Here is a 20,877-nt window from a genome sequence, read left to right on the forward strand (position 1 = left end):
CTAAAAGAACGCCTTGGAACAGATACCATCCCTTATGATTTGAGGCCCCTAGAGCAAAGTGAAGAGAAAGGTCACGTAGTAGCCCCTCTTAGAAGAGTATTTGATGCACTTGAGGAGCCTGTGCTGGTTAATGGGCAACCCGGACCACGGCCACCTCGAACTTCGCCCCTGCAATATATTCCATTCACGACTACAGATCTGATGAATTGGAAAACACACACCCCATCTTTTGCAGAAAAACCTCAGGCTATGATGGACTTGGTGACTTCAATAGTAAATACTCATAGCCCTACTTGGACAGATTGTCGCCAGCTCCTAAATACTCTTTTCACCACTGAGGAAAGGAGAGACATAATTGAAAAGGCACAGATATATTTGCGTGAGCAGGCCAGAGTGGGAAATATTTTTAATATTGACCGTCATCTCCAAGACAACTTTCCCTTGGAAGATCCTAATTGGGATCCAAACAATGCAATTCACCTGACCAGACTTACCACCTACCGCCAGACGCTTGTGCAAGGTATCCGCAGGGCATGTCAGAAGCCCACTAATATGTCTAAAGTCTCAGAAGTAGAACAGAAACCAAATGAGAGTCCGGGAGACTTTTTAGAGAGGCTGCAGGAAGCCTATCGTATATGGACTCCTTTTGACCCTGAAGCCCCTGAAAACAGCAGAATGATTACTGCTACATTTGTGGCCCAGTGTGCTTCTGACATTCGTAAGAAAATTCAGAAATCAGAAGGATGGGAAGGGATGCTGATGAGCCAAATTATGGCCATTGCACGCCGAGTTTATCGGAATAGGGATGAGGCTGAGAAACAAGAGAAGAAGAAGTGGCAGAAGGAAAAGATGGTGATGCTAGCCACAGCAGTGAAGCAAGACCACCGCCCCTTAAATGGAGGGAGAGGGCGGGGAAAGAATCCACCACTGGGAAGGAATCAATGTGCAAATTGCAAGAAGGAGGGTCACTGGAAGCGGGAGTGTCCTGAACCCTTGAGGTTGGAAGAAGTACGCCCAGGCCCAGGCCCAGGCCCAGGCTCCGGCCCAAGAAACCAGGGACGGGGACGGGGAATGATCCGAGATGGAAGATATCAGAGACCAGGACAGGGACGGAGTAGAGACAATTTCATTGGACTGGCAGAAGAGGATTTTACTCAAGACTAGGAACGACCGGACTCCATAAAGTTAGGCTTCCAGGAGCCCACGGTCACGATTCAATTAGGGAGCCATTTAATAGACTTTATGATTGATACTGGGGCTGAATACTCAGTACTCCCAGAACTATTGCAGAAAAAGGCATCCAAAAGTGTAGTCATTAAAAGTGCCACTGGACAGTCAGCTAAGAGGTCTTTCCTCCAACCTTTGGAATGCCAGATTGGGGGACATCGTTTAACCCATCAGTTTTTGTATATACCTGAGTGTCCAATACCTCTCTTAGGCAGAGATATGCTGTCCAAATTGCAGGCCCAAATCACCTTCACTCCTCGAGGTCCAGAAATGAAACTGCCATCAAAAGCAGCAGGAATAATTACCCTCTCAGTACCTAAGGAACAATCATGGCGCCTAATGTCAGCCTTGCAAGTCCAACCCACATTGGATACAGAATTAAACAAGCTCCTCCGAACTCTACAGGTGCCACCAGGAGTATGGGCCGAAAATAGCCCACCAGGAATGGCTAAGAATATAGCTCCAATTGTAGTAACCCTAAAACCTATGGCTACCCCTGTATCTGTAAGGCAATATCCCTTACCCTGGCGAGCAGCAGAGGGCATCCAGAAACATTTGGACCGCCTATTAAAATATGGTCTGCTTAAGCCTTGCCAATCAGAATGGAACACACCCCTTTTGCCTGTTCGAAAACCTGGGACAGATGAATACAGGCCAGTGCAGGACTTGAGGCTCGTAAACCAGGCTATCGAGACCTTGCACCCAAATGTACCAAACCCATATACCTTGCTGAGTTTGATCCCACCAGAAGCAACATTTTTTACTGTATTGGACTTGAAAGATGCATTCTTCTGTTGCCGGCTGGCACCACAGAGCCAACCTATATTTGCCTTCCAGTGGGAAGACCCTTTGACAGGAACAAAAGGCCAGCTAACCTGGACAAGATTGCCCCAGGGATTTAAAAATTCCCCAACTTTATTTGGCACTGCCTTGGCGAGGGATCTAACAAGTTACCCCTCAATACCGGGAGAAAAGGTGGTTCTGCAATATGTAGATGACCTTATATTAGCGGCAAAAGATTTTGATACCTGTAAAGAAGGGACAGAGGAACTGCTCCACTTGCTCTGGGAAGCTGGCTACCGAGTTTCCCAGAAAAAGGCACAGTTATGTTTAGAAAAGGTCAAATATTTGGGCTTTGACATCTCACACCAACAACGAGCATTGAGACCAGAGAGGAAAGAAGCTATTTGCCTTATCAAGGAACCTACCACAAGAAAACAACTTAGAGGATTCCTGGGAACAGCAGGGTTTTGTAGACTATGGATACCTGATTTCAGCAGTCTGGCCAAGCCCTTGCATAAAAGCACTCGAGGTGCAGAAAAGGACCCATTCGTATGGGGACCTGAGCAGAAACAAGCCTTTTTAGTTATCAAACAACGACTTATGGAGGCCCCAGCCCTTGGATTGCCTAATTCGGAAAAACCCTTTCAGCTGTATGTACATGAACAGAATGGGATTGCAGCGGCAGTCCTGACCCAGAGATTAGGAAGTTGGAACCGTCCAGTAGCTTATTTGTCTAAACAATTGGACTCAGTAGCAAAAGGATGGCCTCCATGCCTAAGGGCAGTAGCGGCCACTGCAAGCCTTGTCAAAGAAGCTGATAAATTTACCTTCGGCCAGACGATGTATGTGAATGTACCTCATGCTGTTCTGACACTCATGGAATATAAGGGTAGTTATTGGCTAACGAACCCAAGGATGGCTAGATACCAAGGCCTATTGCGTGAAAATCCCAGGATTCATCTACGAGTAGTGAATATGCTCAATCCAGCGACTTTGCTGCCCCTACCAGAGGTAGATGATGAAGAATCACATGATTGTCTCCAAATAATGGATGAAGTTTATTCCAGTAGACCTGATCTGAAAGATGAGCCATTGAAAAATCCAGATGTTGTATATTATACGGATGGTAGCAGTTACCTGCATGAAGGTGCCAGACGAGCAGGATATGCTGTGGTCACCAATGAGGAAGTTGTGGAAGCTGAAGCTTTGCCTGCTGGCACCTCAGCACAAAAAGCTGAACTTATAGGCTTAACTAGAGCTCTGCAATTGGCAGCTGGATGTAAGGCAAACATCTATACTGATTCTAAATATGCCTTCTTAACCCTGCATGCACATGGAGCTCTATGGAAAGAAAGAGGTCTAATCGGAGCCCACGGGAAGGCCTTGAAATATGGACCTGAAGTAGAAATCCTGTTAGAAGCAGTATGGGCTCCAGAACAGATTGCTGTAATGCACTGCAAAGGTCATGGACGAGGAAGGGATCCAATAACCAGAGCAAATCATGCTGCTGACAAAGCAGCCCGAGAGGCAGCCCAAAAGCCTGTGGGAGGATTTATAGCAGCCCTCATACCAGAGATAGTTCCAGAAGAAGTTAAACCTCACTATACCCCAGAAGAGAGGAAGTGGGCTGAACAGGAAGGAGCGGTTGTGAAGGACGGTTGGATGATCCTGCCGGACAATAGGATTTATGTACCTCATCATCTAGCAGGCACAATTGTAAGAAATTATCATGAATCTACTCACCTTGGCGGTACTGCAACCAGAGAGAGTCTCAGTCGGAAGTTGTATATTATTAATCTATCACAATTAGCAACTTGCATTTCACAGAAATGTGTTCTTTGTGCTAAAAACAATCCCAGGCAGGGACCGGTACAACCTCCTGGAATTCAGCATGTGGGATACGTCCCCATGGAAAGCCTAATTGTGGACTTCACAGAGCTGGTCCCTTCTAAGGGATTCAAGTATCTCCTTGTGTTTGTAGATACTCTTACCGGATGGGTTGAAGCTTTTCCCACCCGAACTGAAAAGGCACGAGAGGTAACTAAGAGACTCCTCACTGAATTGATCCCGAGGTTTGGATTACCTAGATGCATTGGAAGTGATAATGGGCCAGCGTTCATTGATCAAGTAGTACAAGAAGTATGTCGAGTCCTACAAGTAAAATGGAGACTGCATGCAGCATATAGGCCTCAGAGTTCAGGGAAAACTGAAAGAATGAATCGGACTCTGAAAACCCAATTGGCAAAATTAACCCAGGTAACGGGATTGGGATGGGTAGATGTGTTACCCATAACACTGTTTCGTGTTAGGTGTGCACCCACAAAAAGACTTAAGTTGTCACCTTTTGAGCTCCTGTATGGGAGACCGCCCTCCTTTGTTCAGGATATTCCAGCTGACCTTAAACAAATAGGAGACCATGTGACACAGGGACAAGTGCAATCTCTCTCCCGTGTTTTTGTTTCTCTTAACAGGTGGGCCCTCGAACGCACGCCGTGCAGCATTGCCGAGCCGATTCATCAGTTCCAGGCTGGCGATAGCGTATGGGTGAAAGAGTGGAAACGCGATCCACTTGCACCTAAATGGCGTGGACCTTACACCGTCTTGCTCTCTACTCCAACAGCGGTGAAGGTAGCTGAGGTGTCCCCCTGGATTCATCACTCTCGTTTGAAGAAGTCTGAAGGCAGTTGGACATGCAAAGGTGACCCCTCTAATCCTTTAAAACTGACTCTCTCCAAAAACCCCTGTATCTAGCCCTACCGGGAACGGGCTAGGTCACGGGCAACATTTGACGACCGGCCTGCTGCAGCCACAACCTGGAAGCTGGCTGACCTGCGCACGCCTGAAGCTTGAGGAGCGTCTGAACCAGCGACTGTGAACGGGAAGATTCTCTTATACAATCGATTGACTGCCCCCTTGTGGAACAATTATAAGTGATATTACTCATTGGGGATCCTCGGGATATATGTTTTGGTCTTGGTGGTTCCCCATTTCTGTCACTGGGGGAATTATATTGGGACTAATATTTATTTGCTATCACAATAAGGTAATCTTTTGTGGAAGGAATGCATATGCTAGACATCAACATGATTTCATTATTAATCCTGATCCCTTGGGAAGGGGAAGGGTCCATGAATCTGACCAAATTTGCTAAATATGGATTCCGCCATGACCACAATATGTGGGTAGGCTTAGCTGAGATGGTAGCCAATGTTGCAAATAGGACTAATTGCCTTGTTTGCTCTCTTGGGCCAGATGATTCAGAGGGAGGTATGCCCTTATTACCAATACCATTAAGTGCCATTGGTATGGTAAGCGAAATGCCACACCAAACAGAAGTACAAAATTTCCCCGGTTGGAACTCAACTAAACCAATACGAGTTATACCTGTGCAAGGGGAAATCTGTGTGCATAAATCATCAGATGCAGCTGATCCTACCATGATAGGCTCTTCTCATTGCCACTATACTTGGGATTATATTAAGAATAGTCAAACCTGGGCAAACGGTACTACGTATCGAACTCGGAATACCTTGCCCTGTGCACCTCCTTTTATTCATGCATGGAAAGTGGTATGGAACATAACTGTGACAGAAAAAGGCAATCTAACATACTGCACTGTGAACTCTCTACCCCTTTTGATATTTCGCCTTATGCACTCCACGTACCAAAAACCTCAGACCCGATGGTTGTGGTGGATATGTGGAGAATGGGCATACAAGAAACTCCCTTCCAAATGGAGTGGGACTTGTTTCTTGGGATGGGTATTACCACCAATGTGGATTATGCCCACTAGTTCGGTCAAGCGTACACGAAGAAACGCTGATATTTCTCATATAGCAGGAGGAAGTACCCAAAGTTGGAGCGGTACTGATGATTGGCCACCAGAGCGCATTATAGCCTATTATGATCCTGCCTCCTGGAATCCTGGTGAGCTCATACAAGGGGCACGGGATCCTATTTATAATCTAAATAGAATAATTCGATTGCAAGCAGTGGTGGAACTTGTAACCAATGCAACGGCCCAGAGTTTGAGACTTATTGCACAACAGTTGGATGAAAGTAGAGCCGCCATTTTGCAGCTGAAAATGGGAATGGATTATGTACTTGCCAGGCAGGGAGGCCTATGTGGAGTCTTGAACTTGACAGGGAATGCCTGTTGCTTTAACATTTCAGATAATGGTGAGGCAATCCGTGTGTTGGCCACAAAGATGGAGAATATAGCACATGTCCCAGTACAAACATGGGAAGGATGGGATATGGGATGGCTCACCAATTGGTTACCTAATGTCACAGGACTCAAAGGGATACTATTGTCTTGCTTGTTTTTCTTGACAGTAGTAGTAATGGTTTTATGTATGATGCCATGTATTATTTCATGTTTTAGAAGTACAATTAGCAAGATGGTTTCAAATGAAACTCTACCTCATATCATGGCCCTATACAGAGCTTTACCTCAGGAATATGATGAAGGTCAAGCTATCAAGGACACTTGGGATGAAGGTCCTTGAGCTTGAAAGGGGGGAATGAGGCATCTAATTATAAGCCTGCATTTTTATCAAAGCTTATATATTTCAATCAAGGCTTGTATTTTAAAATGAGCTTAAAAAGGATTTTCAAATGTTTCATGCCAGGCAGAAAACCTTGGCTATCCTCCTAGATAAGTGGCCCCCTGATTTATAGCAGGAAAAACAATTCTCAAAGTCATAAAAAAAAAGGGAATTACATACACTGCCCTTGCAGGTTGAGAAAACACAATTAGGAATGGGCAAATAGTAAAATGATACTATGGGCCTCTCTTAAACCTTGAGCTAAATTTTCAAAAGCCAGGAGCAAATGGGGAAAAACATCTAGCTGACAGAAAGAGCATTTTTAGGAAATCTTCTAAAGCTGTTTCTTTCTTAAACTGAGAGAGTTAAAAAGGGCAATAAATGTTGGGAAAGGCAACTGGCTTGGCTGGAGAAGAAGCTTCTTCCTATTTTATTTTGAGGCTGGAAAGGGGGAGGTGTAAACTAAAAGAGGCTTCTTTAAAAGCTGTTTTTTACTGAGTTCCTTCCTTTTTACTTTACAAAGGTTTTATTCTTTTAAAAGGCTACCTATGATAATGTATGAAATATATTAGCTTAAATATATTGGCTTAAATGTAAATATGCAAAGGATTTAAGAAATGCTAGATTCTTAGAGTCATATTGCAATAGGAGACCAGAGGGGCAAATGAGCCTAGCCCCCCTTGCCAGACAGGAGACGCCATCGAACACTCCTGATATATAGTTGTCAGGCATTTGTTTAAAAGACCCTCAAATGAAGGAGATCTTTCAATGATGATTAACTCAAGATCCTTGAAGATAAAAATTTAAGATTAACCATTTGTTTTAGAAGGCAATAGGGCAAGGAGGGCAAGAGGTGAGCTGGTAATTAAGATTCCATGTAAGATATATTATTACTTATTTGTCATTTATATATAGCTCTTTGTCTCCCTTATAAGGATAGAAGGAAATGGGTGTATCTATTGTGATTGGTTCTAGCAAACAGCCAATAGGAATTCCAACCAGGCTGATTGGACAGAGGCAGCCACAGGAGGAGCAAAGGGGGCTGGATTAAGGGAATATAAGTGCTGGCCAGAATGGCAGGAGGCAGGCCAGAGCTTGGTAACCATATACCACTGAGCCTCTCATTTATTTGTCTGACAAATAAATTATTATTTTAATTTCTCTATTGCTGCGTTGAATATTTCATTCCAGCTAAGCGTTAACCACAAGCAGAGGTGCTACAAGGGAACTGCCATCGGCTCAGAGGCGAGAGGGGAAAAGCCGGATGGATTACAGAGAGCCCCCAAAGATCGTGGGAAGCAGCTCCTCCCCAGCGGAGGAGAGTAACCATGCCTCCAGTGGAGAGGAGCTTCAGGGCTCGGAGGAGGCGAGGCGGTGCCTGGACACCTTGCCTGAGCAAAGTGGGGAGGAGAGAGGTCCTCCGTTACCCACGCCCTCCCTGCGCAGTAGGCTTCCGCGCCGAGAGGGGAGGCGCAGACTGGGCGTCAAGAAACTACTCTGCTGGGGAAGGGTTTAGGACCGCCCACTCTCTGATGCTGCCAGTGAATGAGCCAGCCACAGGAGAGTGGCGCTCTGCACAGAGAAAGTTTATTTTGGCATCAAAAGCAAGGCTTCACAGCCGAGCAGGGAGGCATTTGCCTACTTGCTCTCGAGCAACCCCTTGGTACCCTAACAATTTCATTTCATTTTTTGCTTGTGTTTCCAGTGTTCCAATATCTGGCAATTTATATTGAGGTCTGAAGAGTCAGTAAATACAGGATTAGTCCTGCACATTTTGCTCCAGAAGCAAATGAAAAAGAAGACGACCTCTCCCATTTCAGTCTCAGAAGCAGACTGCACTGGAAGCTGAATTTCAGGAACTGATGAATTTGTCAATTTTAGTTCTGCTGAGTTTCACACATTTTCAGTTCTCCACATCTCCACATCATTTTGCTATTGTCTGGGGCATTTATTTTTAATACGCCCTCACCAGCATTTTAGTGCAAATTTCTCTGGATATAAATGTTTGTATTCAATTTTCTCTAATATACACATCTTTGGAAACCAATTTCCCCTAAACTTTTGCATGTCATTCTTCATAAATCATTTCTATCAACATTTTTGCTTAGGCGGAGAACTGCATTTCAAAATTCAAAGAAATGCAGATTTTGAGGGATGTGAATGTGGTAGCCAACCAAGCAGTTCGAAAGCACTCCAGTGCAAGTAGATAAATAGGTACCGCTGTGGCAGGAAGGTAAATGGCATTTCCGTCCGCTCTGGTTTCCTTCACAGTGTTCCATTGCACCAGAAGCAGTTTAGTCATGCTGGCCACATGACCCGGAAAGCTGTCTGTGGGCAAATACTGGCTCCCTCGGCCTGAAAGTGAGACGAGTGCTGCAACCCCATAATCGCCTTTGACTGGACTTAACCGTCCAGGGGTCCTTTACCTTTTTACACCTTTAGACATGAACCGAGACCAAAAAATAAATAAATTCGGTGCGTCTACACTTAAGCCTGAAAAATATCTCACCTACTTTGGCCCTGGAAGGAAGACGAGGAGAGGACAGCTGGCTTTGAGATGTTGTAAGGTGTGATCAAACTTTGTTTCCCTCCATCTTGCGATGGCCTCATCTGCAGCAAGCTAACCTGTCCTTACAAACTTGATTTGACAGGTGGAATGTTCCTCCTCTCCCAGGGGATAAGCAATTAGTTTTCAGGCCTGGTTTCAGGTGTTGTTTCTGACCTTTGAAAGCTTTCAATGATTTGGTTCATGGTTTCCTTAGAAACTGACTTAACGTGAGATGCCAGCAGTTGCAAACTTCAGGGGACGCGATGAACAGTGTTAACTTCCAGACTTGCACTGGGAGGCAGGGACCCAAGGAGAGAGGCTTCAGGTGTATTTTCTAATGCAAATGTTGAGTCATACCATCCAAAGGGGGGTAAGTGAGGACGTATGCAACCAGCACCCTTCAAAAGAGGTACTATCTGGTGCTTCTCATTTTCTGGAGTGGCCAGACCCATGAGGGACTTCTGTAAGAGGGAATTTCAGCAAGTGCTGACTAGGAATTAGGAGAAATTCAATCCAGTTTTCATTTAAAGGTGAAGCTGCCTAATTCTCACTTTCTGAGACAACACACAGACTGAAACACCCCTACCATTAGACAAGGGAGGCAGCTGCCTCAGGTGGCAGGATCTTACCTGTGTCAGCAGTTGTGCTGCAGCATTCTGCACAACCTGCAGTTTCCAGGACATCATCTGCAAGGGAAGTCCCACACAGTTCTGTGGCATCACTGAATGTCCTGAGATAGCTCCTGGGAACCTATAGGAGTCTGGACCGGTTCTCAGTCCCAGCCCTTACAGATATGAGGTTGAGAGTTTTGGAAATTCATTAGGTTTCTTATACTTTCTTCTAAAGCTCCAGTTCTAGCAGGCAGCTGAGCCAGGAGACCTCTTGGGCAAAAGAGCCTGGATTAGAGGTCATCTTCAGAGAAGTTGGAGTCAAAGGGATCTGAGGATGAGTCATAGTGAAAGACTGGATCCGACTGCCCAAGTTAAAACATCCTTAGGGCAGGTAGCTGTTTATTCACTTTTTCCTCCACTCTGCACTGTATTTGTAGCTCTATAAGCCCCAGCTCCTAATCTTGCTGCTCACATAAACTACTGACTTAAGCAAAAGGGAACAAGATCTGCTAGATAAATCTGCCAGGGGGCAGACAGTTCCCGTCTTCTCTTTCCAATTAGAGTTAATGGGACTCACACACATGCGTCAAATGACATTTTGTGCCACGAGTTCTTAAGAATGAAGCAATTTAATATATTTTTCCTACTTTCACACTTGCCTTTTATTTTATTCCTAAAGGAAGCTCAGAATGTACTCCACCCACCCACCCGCCCTTTCTTTTTGAACCAGAAAGTTTCAAAGTTTTTGGAGTTCTCATTCTTTAAAAACCTTCACCCTCAACTATTTGTTTTCATCACCTACTTTGTTTCTAAGATTTCAATCCTGATTTTCCTGCCCTAAAACGGCTCATGAAGTGGCATGCACAAAAACCAATCTGACTACAGTTGCAAACAGCCCAAGGACAAGTAATGAGATGCCTTAGTAGGAGTCATCAACCAGAGAGCTAAAACCCATATAAATTAGTGGTGTGAAATCTCCCCTTGGCTACCATCATAATAAATTTGGGAAGGGGGAGGAGGAGGAGAATGGTGATGGTGGCAATTCTGGTCCCTCCAGGGTTGGCCCTACCATTGGGTAGAATGAGGCAAAAGAAGGAGGAGGAGGAGGAGGAGGAGAATGATTATAATTGGTGCTGATGACAACAACTCTGGTCTTTTCAAGGCTGGGCTGGCCCTACCATTGGGCAGAGTGACACAACTACCTCGGGTATCAGGTGCTAAGGGGCACTTCTTGGTTATTCCTACAGCCATTCCCTTCTGTTGCCATGTGGCCTCTCCTGAGCCTGCTGATCTGACCTGCCGCCTCAGATGTAGGGGGTGATGCTATCACAGCCTTCACCAATCCACGAGGTCCATCTCAGTTTAAGGCAGCTTCATACGTTCAGCTGTGCTGGTGAAACTGGAAAGTGCCTAGTAGGTTGAGTGACAATGCTACACGTTGCAACCTAACGTGCTCAACATCGCCTGCCCCTGCTTTGCAAGACTGTCACCACAAAAGACTGGTGGTGGTGGTTTCGCTCCAAACTAAATGAGAAGCAACTGACCAGGTTTTTAGCCAAATCAGACCATCATAGGATGTGGATTAGGAATACATTAGCAGCCTTTTGTAGGCTTCTATGGGATTGTCCTGCCACTCGCAGGACACACAAAATCCCTTACAATGTAGCAGTGTGATTATATAATTTAAATTAAGATTAAATCAAACCAAACCCCAGAAGGCACCACCTTGCTTCCTGACAAGTCAAGAGGTGTGATGTTCGCAAGGTGAAAGAAGCAAAGGCAGCCAGTGTGCTGACTATACCAAATTGCATTTAGTCTTGGTGACAATCCGGCATTAGCACCAAGCTAATCGTTTGCTCATCCATCTCATTTTCTCTTGACTTGGTCACTTCCAGGGACTGCATATTGAGCCAGGCTAGATTTATTTCTTGGCTTTGATGGCTCCTGCTGTCATCTTTCATGGACCTCTCAAATTGACCACATAGTCAATCCAGACAGAATGAGTCAACGTACTCCTGTGTCCCCTGGAGAGTTTTAAAAATGTGTTATGTGGGTGTATATTTGTGAAAGGCTTTGTGTAGGAAGGTTCATCTTGTTAGGATTAGCACAAAGGAGGCTGATATTACCAGAACCTGTTAGGTTAGGTTAGTTTAATGTATTAAATTGATGAATCAATTCTCACAACAAAAAGCCCTGAAGCAACTTACAAAAAAAAAATACAGTAGTAAAAAGGCAGAAACAAATGGAAGTTTTCTTTTTTTATGACATTATGGGATACCAGCATCTCTTTCTTCACTGCCCTGGCAGCCATTTTGTGCTGGCGCCCACAGCATGTTTATCAATATATGAATACTAGAACCTCTTTTGGGAGGAGGTTAACCAAAGAAAACCCACTGCATCAATGCAATTAAAAGCATACAGTCAGAATAAAAACATGCAGTCATTGGTGCTGCCTAGAAGCCCAGGAAAATGAAAATATCTTTCCCGGGCACTGAAACAAGTTGGCAGGAGGCAGATCTCCTTGAGAGGGAGCATTCCACAAATGAGGGGCTACCACAAAGAAGACCATTTCTCTAGTTTGAGAGGATACACAGGGAAGGGCCTCAGATGACAATCTGGGCAAGTTCATATGGGGAGAGGTGGTCCTTTAGCTTTAGACACCCCAAGCCATAAAAGGCTTAGGCAGCCTTGGCTGTGTGGCCTGAGCTCTGACTCTCTCCAGTGTGCTCAGCTACTGAGGAATCCAGGTCAAGGTTCAGCTCTTCTTACCCACGTTGCCTAGGCCTAGAATCGCAGTGTCTGCAGCCTATCAGGCAAGATCCCTGGGTTTAAGATCAACTGGACAACTCATCTGCTCCACCAGAAATGGAGAAACTTTTGATTCTGTCAAGGGCCTTCTTCCCTTGGGGGTTTGCATTTTGGTGGCGAGAGGAGCAGTGGTGGGAAGGGCCAGAGCAAAAAGGGGGTGCCCACTTCACACCCGCTTCTCTCTCATGCCCTCTTTCTCCCTGCAAAGCGGGCTGTATGGGGAAGGGCGCATCACTCTGGTCAGAGGTCTAATCTCTTGTGGAAGCCATTTTCCCCTCTATGTTCCACTGCTCCATCCATTTTGGCTTCCCACCAAGACCACTGTCATTTTCTCCCCTTCCCATCCACCTGTTGGTGTGCAGAGGGCCAGGAGGCCAGCTGGCTAGCTCCGGCTGGGCCGTTACCTTCCAGCCATCCCGCTCCAAAGACCATCTCCTCTGCTCCGATATAAATCAGCGACCCGGTCTTCTGAGCCAGGGCACACTATCAGCAGATAGAACTGCGTGCACATAATAGGCATGAGGCTTGTGGAAGCATATTACTACTACAGATTTATTAATCATAAATCAGGACAAAGAAATATGTTGTCTGTCTCTCATGTCGTCTCAGAGAGAATAGCTAAAAGCAAAAGCAATACACAACGGAAGTTCCCAGCATACTGTGCTGGAATGGAAACAGGCATGTGACACCTAACAATCCCATGTCTGTTCCTTAAGGTGGAATGGAAATGTCAACACCACCCACCCCCTCTGAGCTCCCATCAAATTTCACACCCCTTGGGCCAAAGGTTCCTCCCCACTGGTCTACATCCATAGATCTCAAACAAAACAGTGGTGATATTGTATAGCTCCAAAGCATTTTAAATTATAAAAGTTGTTGTTCTGAAGGACATCTCTTCCCATTTGCCTTTGAAAGGAAGTCTGATATCATACTGGCAGTGGAGGCTGGTCCATTAGGGTGAACAGGGCACTGCCCCACCATTATCAGCCTTTCCTCAGCCAGCACACACACCCGAAGCCTGCCTTCTTACTTACAACAAATCCAGAGAGTGGCACTGGCTGGCAGCTTCTTCCTCCTTAATCAGTTTTGCTTTTGCAGAACTCAGAAAGGAGAAGGCTGTGGACAAAGCTGTGATCAGTTGACTGTGCCTACTAAGGGCTGTGTTTGTGTCTGCCATTGGCTCTGGATCCACCTACTGTTGGCCTCCTGCCTTACACCCCCACCAGTCCCCCCTAAAAACCTGCAGCCACCATTGAATGCTGGAAAGTTGGAAAGTTCAGTTGAGTAGCTGAAATAAATGCATGTTCTTGTAGGGGCAGGGAAACCTTTAAAGAGATGATGTCACATTGTGCGGTTTGCTTGGCTAAACATCTATTTTAACAAGCTTTCCTAGCTCGATGAAAAGGTCTCTGCCTTACGTATTCATTGGTACTGTACCAGTGAATAGCATGGTAATACTCAATTCATTATAAGCAGCATGGATGCAGAGAGTAAGGTTCACGGAGCTCAGCGGTGCTTACATCTGACTGCATAAGTTTCAACTTGTAAAACTCGCTGAACTTTAATGAAATATCTGCAGCCAGGTGAAAGGCAGCCTTTAGTTTTTAAATTAAAATATGCCATGCATCTTGCAAAGAAGTGTTACAATTTGAGCCACATTGCTGAGGAACAAGGATCCAGACCTTGCTTGGCTATTGTCTTCATTCTCCAACTTCCTCTATGCTCATATTGTCACATCTTGAAAGCCTTGTCATCACCTAATTTCACTTGACAGAGCAAGTTCCCTTGGCACTCCTGCAGATGACATCATCGCCTGCAGATGGCATCATCACGATCGTTGAAGAAAAGACCAGAAGCCACACTTCTCCATATTTCCCTTCTGCTATCACTTGATTGTAATAAAGCCCAGTGGCGTTGCATCCTTTGCTGGCGCCCGGGGTAGGCACACATACCTGCACACACACACATGCTGGGCGGGAATGGGGTCAGGGGTCAGGGGGTGAACAAAACCCATTGCAGCAGCCCAGCCCTCACTGCCACTGCCACTGGACAGAGGCAGGGCATGGAATGTTCACGGGGCCACATTGCTCTGCCCGCCTGCCCACATGGGGAGAGCTAGGCTGGCCAACGCGGCCCCTGGCGGGCAAATCCATCAATGCTGACCAGGTGGCCATTTAGTGAAGGGGCCAGGGATGCAGAGGCCAGGCCAGGTGGGGCTGTGGGGTCCAGAGACCACCGGCAGCAGTGTGACAGGGATCCCAGTGTGGGGGCACCTGGTTCACTTCTCCCTCAAAATCGTGCACCTCAAGCCACAGCTCTGATAAAACCTCTAAGTGGTTTAGCAAAAAAGCCCAAAACATTAGACTTATGCACAAAACACAATTCAAACAGGCATTTTTAAAAAAATTAAAGAGAGAATTAAAATCAACAATAAGCTCGAAAGGGATTGAATGGCATGTAAACATCCTGCATGTCTGAACAGAAAAGAAAAATGTTTTAAGCAAAAACGAGGACAGCTGATGTTGATAAGCAGGGAGTTCCAAAGTGAAGGTGCTGCCACAGTAAAGAAAAAGGAAAAAAGTTTCTTACCCACGTGGAATGAGCATCATGTGGCACCTGTAACAGTGTTTAAAAGAGCAGGAAGATAAACTAAGTGGAGTTGTTCAACAGAGGAGAAGGCATTAAAGCCACAGCATGTTATTAAAATAGGCAACACCCCACCTTGTTTCACTAAAATAGGCCTTGTCTGAACTCCTCTCCAACTGAGATTGCAAAGAGCGAGAGATATTTGAAGCCAGTCACCTTGAACCAGGTAACGACACTCCTATGGCTCCTTAGAGCATCAGTTACGTGCCAAAGCATTGTAACTAACGAATGCACAGGGAAGCATTTGGGCTCAGAGAATGACGGATATGGCTGCAGTGGGAGGCCGACGCTTCAGCCTAACCTTGGGCTCACCAAGATGACAGAAGCTGGGAAGGAAGAAGGTTTTCTCCAGTCCTGAACGCCCTTGACTACCTCCCTCAATGGGCAGGTGTTGCAGAATCTGGTGGGGGGTGGAGAGCAACCTTCATTCTGCTTAAGGGTCAGATGAATGCCTGCAAATGTGTGAAAGGAAACTTGAAGGCTGGATGAATTTCTGCACGTTAAAAAAGGAGCGACGAAAGAAAAATAATGGCTGGCCACATTCACACCCTAGATTTAAAGGACCACAATACCACTTTAAACAGTCCTGTCTTCCCCTGTAGTTTGTTAAGGGTGCTGAGAGATGTCAGAAGACCCCCATTTCCCTCACAGAGATACAATTCTCAGAGTGGTTAAAATAATCAATCCCTCCTCCCTGGGAACTCTTGGCCTTTGGCTCAGAATAAACAGCTGGTATTTTTCAGCTTTTTTAAAAAATGGGGATTACGGGCAATGAAATGCCAGCAAATGAAGTAGTCTATAAAAGAGCAATACTTACATACCGTTCAACATTTCTCTGATGAAAATTGTTTTTGTTGTTGTTGTTTAGTCATTTAGTCGTGTCCGACTCTTTGTGACCCCATGGACTAGAGCACGCCAGGCACTCCTGTCTTCCACCGCCTCCCACAGTTTGGTCAGACTCATGTTTGTAGCTTCGAGATGATGAAAATAGGGATGCCCTATTGGGTCGGCAAACTAAGGCCCGGGGGCCGGATCCAGCCTAATCGCCTTCTAAATCCAGCCTGTGGACGGTCCAGTAATTAGCATGTTTTTATATGAGTAGAATGTGTCCTTTTATTTAAAATGCATCTCTGGGTTATTTGTGGGGCATAGGAATTTGTTCTCTTTTCCCCCCCAAAAAAAATATAGTCCTGCCTCCCACAAGGTCTGAGGGACAATGGACCAGCCTCCTGCTGAAAAAGTTTGCTGACCCCTGCCCTATTCCATAACAATAATTTTTATTTTATTTTTATTATTTATGCCCCACTCATCTGACCGGGTTGCCCTAGACACTCTGGGCGGCTTCCAACATACCGGTATATAAAAGCATAATAAATCATTAAACATTTTAAAACTTCCCTATAAAGGATGCCTTCAGATGTCTTCTAAAAGTTGTAATTTACTTATCTCCTTGGCTTGGGGGTCGCATAACCCCATACCCTCCATCATTTCTCCGATGTAAATAGGGACATCCTACCATACCCTCCAACATTTCTCTGAGGAAAACAGGGATGTCCTAAGTAAAAGTGGGACATTTCAGGTTCAAATCAGAAACTGGTGTGGCTTCTGTGAATCCGGAGCTGTCCCTGGAAAATAGGGACGCTAGGAGGGACACAGGCAAGGGAAATATGAAGAGCCCTGTTCAGTCAGGACAAAGGCCTGTCTAGTCCAGGACTCTGTTCTCGCAGTGGCAGATTTTGGTCTTTCACATTCCAGTGGTGCCCTATGCAGGGTCAATATTTGGAGTCCCACACTGCCTTTCAACTTCTGCTGAATTCACTATGTCACCTTTGAGGCACCCTGTGATGCCCCCCTAGGCTTGGCACCCAATGTGGGGGAACCCGTCGTGTCCCCTAAATATGCCTCTGTCAACCAGATGCCCAAATGGAAAACCTGCAAGTAGAACTTACGGGCAATGGCTCTCTCCCCAGCTGTGATTCTCAGCGACTGGTGATCAAAATCTGCATTCATTGCTCCACCCACTTTTGCCTCTGGACACCCCCCCCCCTCCTCTGGCACACGGGCTCTGGGAGATTGCCCAGAAGTGAATGCCACCCACAGGCTGAAGAATGTCCCCTACCCTGGCATATGGCACATGCGGGCAAACCATGGGCTGCATGTAGCCTGCCATGCCGCAGAATCCCTGGGCATTTCCCACTGTTGTTGTTGTCGCGAATTCCTCGTGGCGCTTTTTAGCGAAACGCTCAGAGTCCCAGGTTTTTCCAGTGCAGTCTTTTTAATGTGAGCTATATACAGGTATTTACAAAAACAGTCCATACAGAGTACCTGCTCCTTAAGGCAAACGAATACTCTCCACCACAGCAGCACCACAGCACAACCACCACAACCACCACACAACCACAACTACTGTTGAACAGGCTTTCCTTTTAATACAGGTGATAGCCAATCACATTCCCGCTGAGTCACTCTGACCCAGCACCTCACAGAGTATTGCATCAGCCTGTTGAAGCCTGCAGACTTACTCAGTATCCTGCAAATCCCAACAGTTGTTGCGTGTCGAGGTCCCCAGGGCCACCCCAATAACTCACGCATCACACAGAATTTTTTGTTTAAGATTTTTGGCATAATTTTGGCCACAACTTTATTAAAATACAAAAGTGTGAGTGGTTGCTTAGGCATTGGTTGCAACTATCTGCCCCCACCATGGGGGACAGACTGACATTCCGCACGATGCGAAAGTCAGAAAAGGGGAATACACTTGGGGGTAGCGACGGAGCAGGGAACCTGCCCTCACCCCAAATGCAACCAGGAGCTCATTGCTATGGCCCAAGCCCCCTTGACAGAGTAGACAAGCTATAGTTAGCCCCCAATTCCTTTAACGGAATCCGTTGCAGCAGCAGCATTAGAGGGGCAGGCACAGCCAATCCATGCCCCTCAACCAACCGAAACCATAAACCAATGCCTAACCGCAACCTTACAAGTTGTGATGATTTGCTACGCAGTAGGCAAAAACCAAATGGCCCCAACCAATCAGCCAGATGGACAAAATTCCTACCGGGCCCCTGCCCCAAGAGCAGATGACCCCATGACAGGCATAGCAAGGTCAAAGCGAACAACCCTAATTCTAGGGGGGGGCGGGCAATCCGATGCACGGGTGAAAAGAGGAAGCCCTAGCCGCGTGCAAGGAGTTTTAGCATTTCTGGCTGTCAATCAACAAATGGCAACATTAACTTCTTCCCAACAACAAGGGAAGCCCCAATCGCATCAGTGGCCAACGATCAATTAGCCCGCCCCCAACTTTGGAGTGTCCTGGCGGCCCCCACCGCAACACATGCTCTCCATGAAGGAGAACACGCTTTGTTGTTTAGTCATTTAGTTGTGTTCGACTCTTCATGACCCCATGGACCAGAGCACGCCAGGCACTCCTGTCTTCCACTGCCTCCCGCAGTTTGGTCAAACTCATGCTGGTATCTTCAAGAACACTGTGCAACCATCTTGGCATTTCCCACACTGACCAGCTATTTGACCAGAGGGGAAGAGATTGCTGTGCTCACCCAGCAAGGCGATGCATGGATAGCAATTTTAGCTTCGTCATGACAACTGCGGAGTGTAGGCTTTAACCTGCCCCTGTCTGTTAAAGCCAAGTTTTGCTAATGTGCTAATAGCAAGGCAGGGACAGAAATTTTAACTGCATCATGATGGCTGGGGAGTGCCAGTTAAATGCTGTGCTCCCCAGCTATCATAGCTGGGGAGGTTAAAGTGTCTATGTGCAAGGGGGGCAGGAAGAGAACATCAGTGGGAGAGGAAGGCTTTATGCCTGCAAGTCGGAGATAAGTAGAAAGGGCAATGTCATATGTCTGCAGAGGAGACAAAAATGGGAGTTAGCAAAAATTTATAAAAAGCATCCAAATCTCTGCTGGAAGTGCAAGAAAGAGATGGGGACATTATACCATATGTGGTGGGGGTGTAAGGTGGTAAGACAATTTTGGAACAAGATACATGAGGGGATCAAAAAGATCCTCAGGAGCTCTATTTCAAAAAAAAACCAGAGTCATGCTTATTGAGTTTATTGACAAACGACATACCCAAGGACAAAAGGAATATATTTTTGTATATAACTGCAGCCGCAAAAAGAAGTGTCCTTATTTTCATTTGATGAATGTTGGAGGGTATGCATTTATCTAATAGTATTTACCGTATTTTTCTCGCTATAACACGCACCAGACCATAACACGCACGTAGTTTTTAGAGGAGGAAAACAAGAAAAAAATATTCTAAACGAAATAGTGGATATATGATAGTTGTGGTTCATGCTGTGGCCACAGACATGTGATCTGGCAGTGAGTTTGGAGAAGCCCAATGCAAAAATCCTGAGGATCCATGTGGATCCATGTTTGTAACCACGGAGGAGGGAAGGAAGGGGAACCATGGATCCTCTGCTCACGACTGCAGCAGATCCCCACCACCACCTGCAGGCATTCGCTCCATAACATGCACAGACATTTCCCCTTACTTTCTAGGAAGAAAAAGTAAGTGTTATGGTGCAAAAAATACGGTAAATGTTTAGAAACCGTACTTTCATAGTACAAAAAAATACAGCAAGGCAGAATGTATCATGCAAAATTACAATCAGAAAAATAAAAACATAAAAGAAAATGCAACAACAATTTTATTTTTTGTACCCCACCCACCTGACTGGTTTGCCCCAATCAATAGCTACTTTCTAATCTGCAGGCCAGTCCGGGACCATCAAATTAGATTGTTTCACTTTAAAATATGGACCAAGTGAGTATCTCCTCTACCCTTACTTACCATGTGTGTAAGCTGAGGGAGGGGACAGGGCTCTGTCAAGACTTTAAGAATCCTCCACACACAGGCACTGAGCCTCCAGTGGACTTGGCTGGCATTCCAAATATATCCTGTTAATATTGAGTGAAAAGCCTTGACCACTTATGCAGCCATTGATCTCATATTCATTACAGTGGAAATATGAAAGCCCAAAGACAGGAAAGATGAAGTTTTCTGCCACTAATATGCAGATGGAGAAAGCTATTGGCCTTGGACCATCAAGTGGAGAAGTAAACAAAGAGCATTTGAGAGCAATATCGACCACTTCTGGATGCAGAATGCAGGTTCCAGCCCTTTGCTTTCATCAGGACCGTTTCATAAAAGAACAAGTGAAATTATGGTCATGGCAATGGGTATAAAGAAGGGGTGAGTAACCTGTAGCTTGCAGACCACACACAGCCCCCAGCCCTGATGGTGTTCCTCCAGTGGAGGCTGGCCCATTAGAACAAATGGGGTGCTTCCCTACCAATCAGTCGCTCCCTGCCTGCCTTCTCTCTTATTTACAACCAGTCCAGGAGGTGGCTCTACCATATCAGCGTCTTCCTCCTCCTTAGTCCCAATGTTGCCCTTTATAGAAATCAGCTGGAAGGAGAATGGGGACAAAACAAGCATTCGTTGGCTCTGTTGGTCATTGGCTCTGACTCCAGGTACTAGTGGCCTCCCTGCCATGTTTCCACACCAACAGTTCCATAAGGCAGCAGCCATGACTGGGCATCTGGGTCTTCCACACAGCCTGGCCAAGAGCCTAATTGCCTCCTCTTTAAACCTCAAGTCAAAGATTTGTAGACTTCATTACCATAACGTGAGCTCTTGAGGGATGGTTTTATAAATTATTCCCACCATATTTTTCAGCAGCTAT

Source organism: Podarcis melisellensis (assembly GCF_964234715.1).
Source record: "Podarcis melisellensis genome assembly, chromosome: 11".
In the NCBI taxonomy this organism is placed as follows: domain Eukaryota; kingdom Metazoa; phylum Chordata; class Lepidosauria; order Squamata; family Lacertidae; genus Podarcis; species Podarcis melisellensis.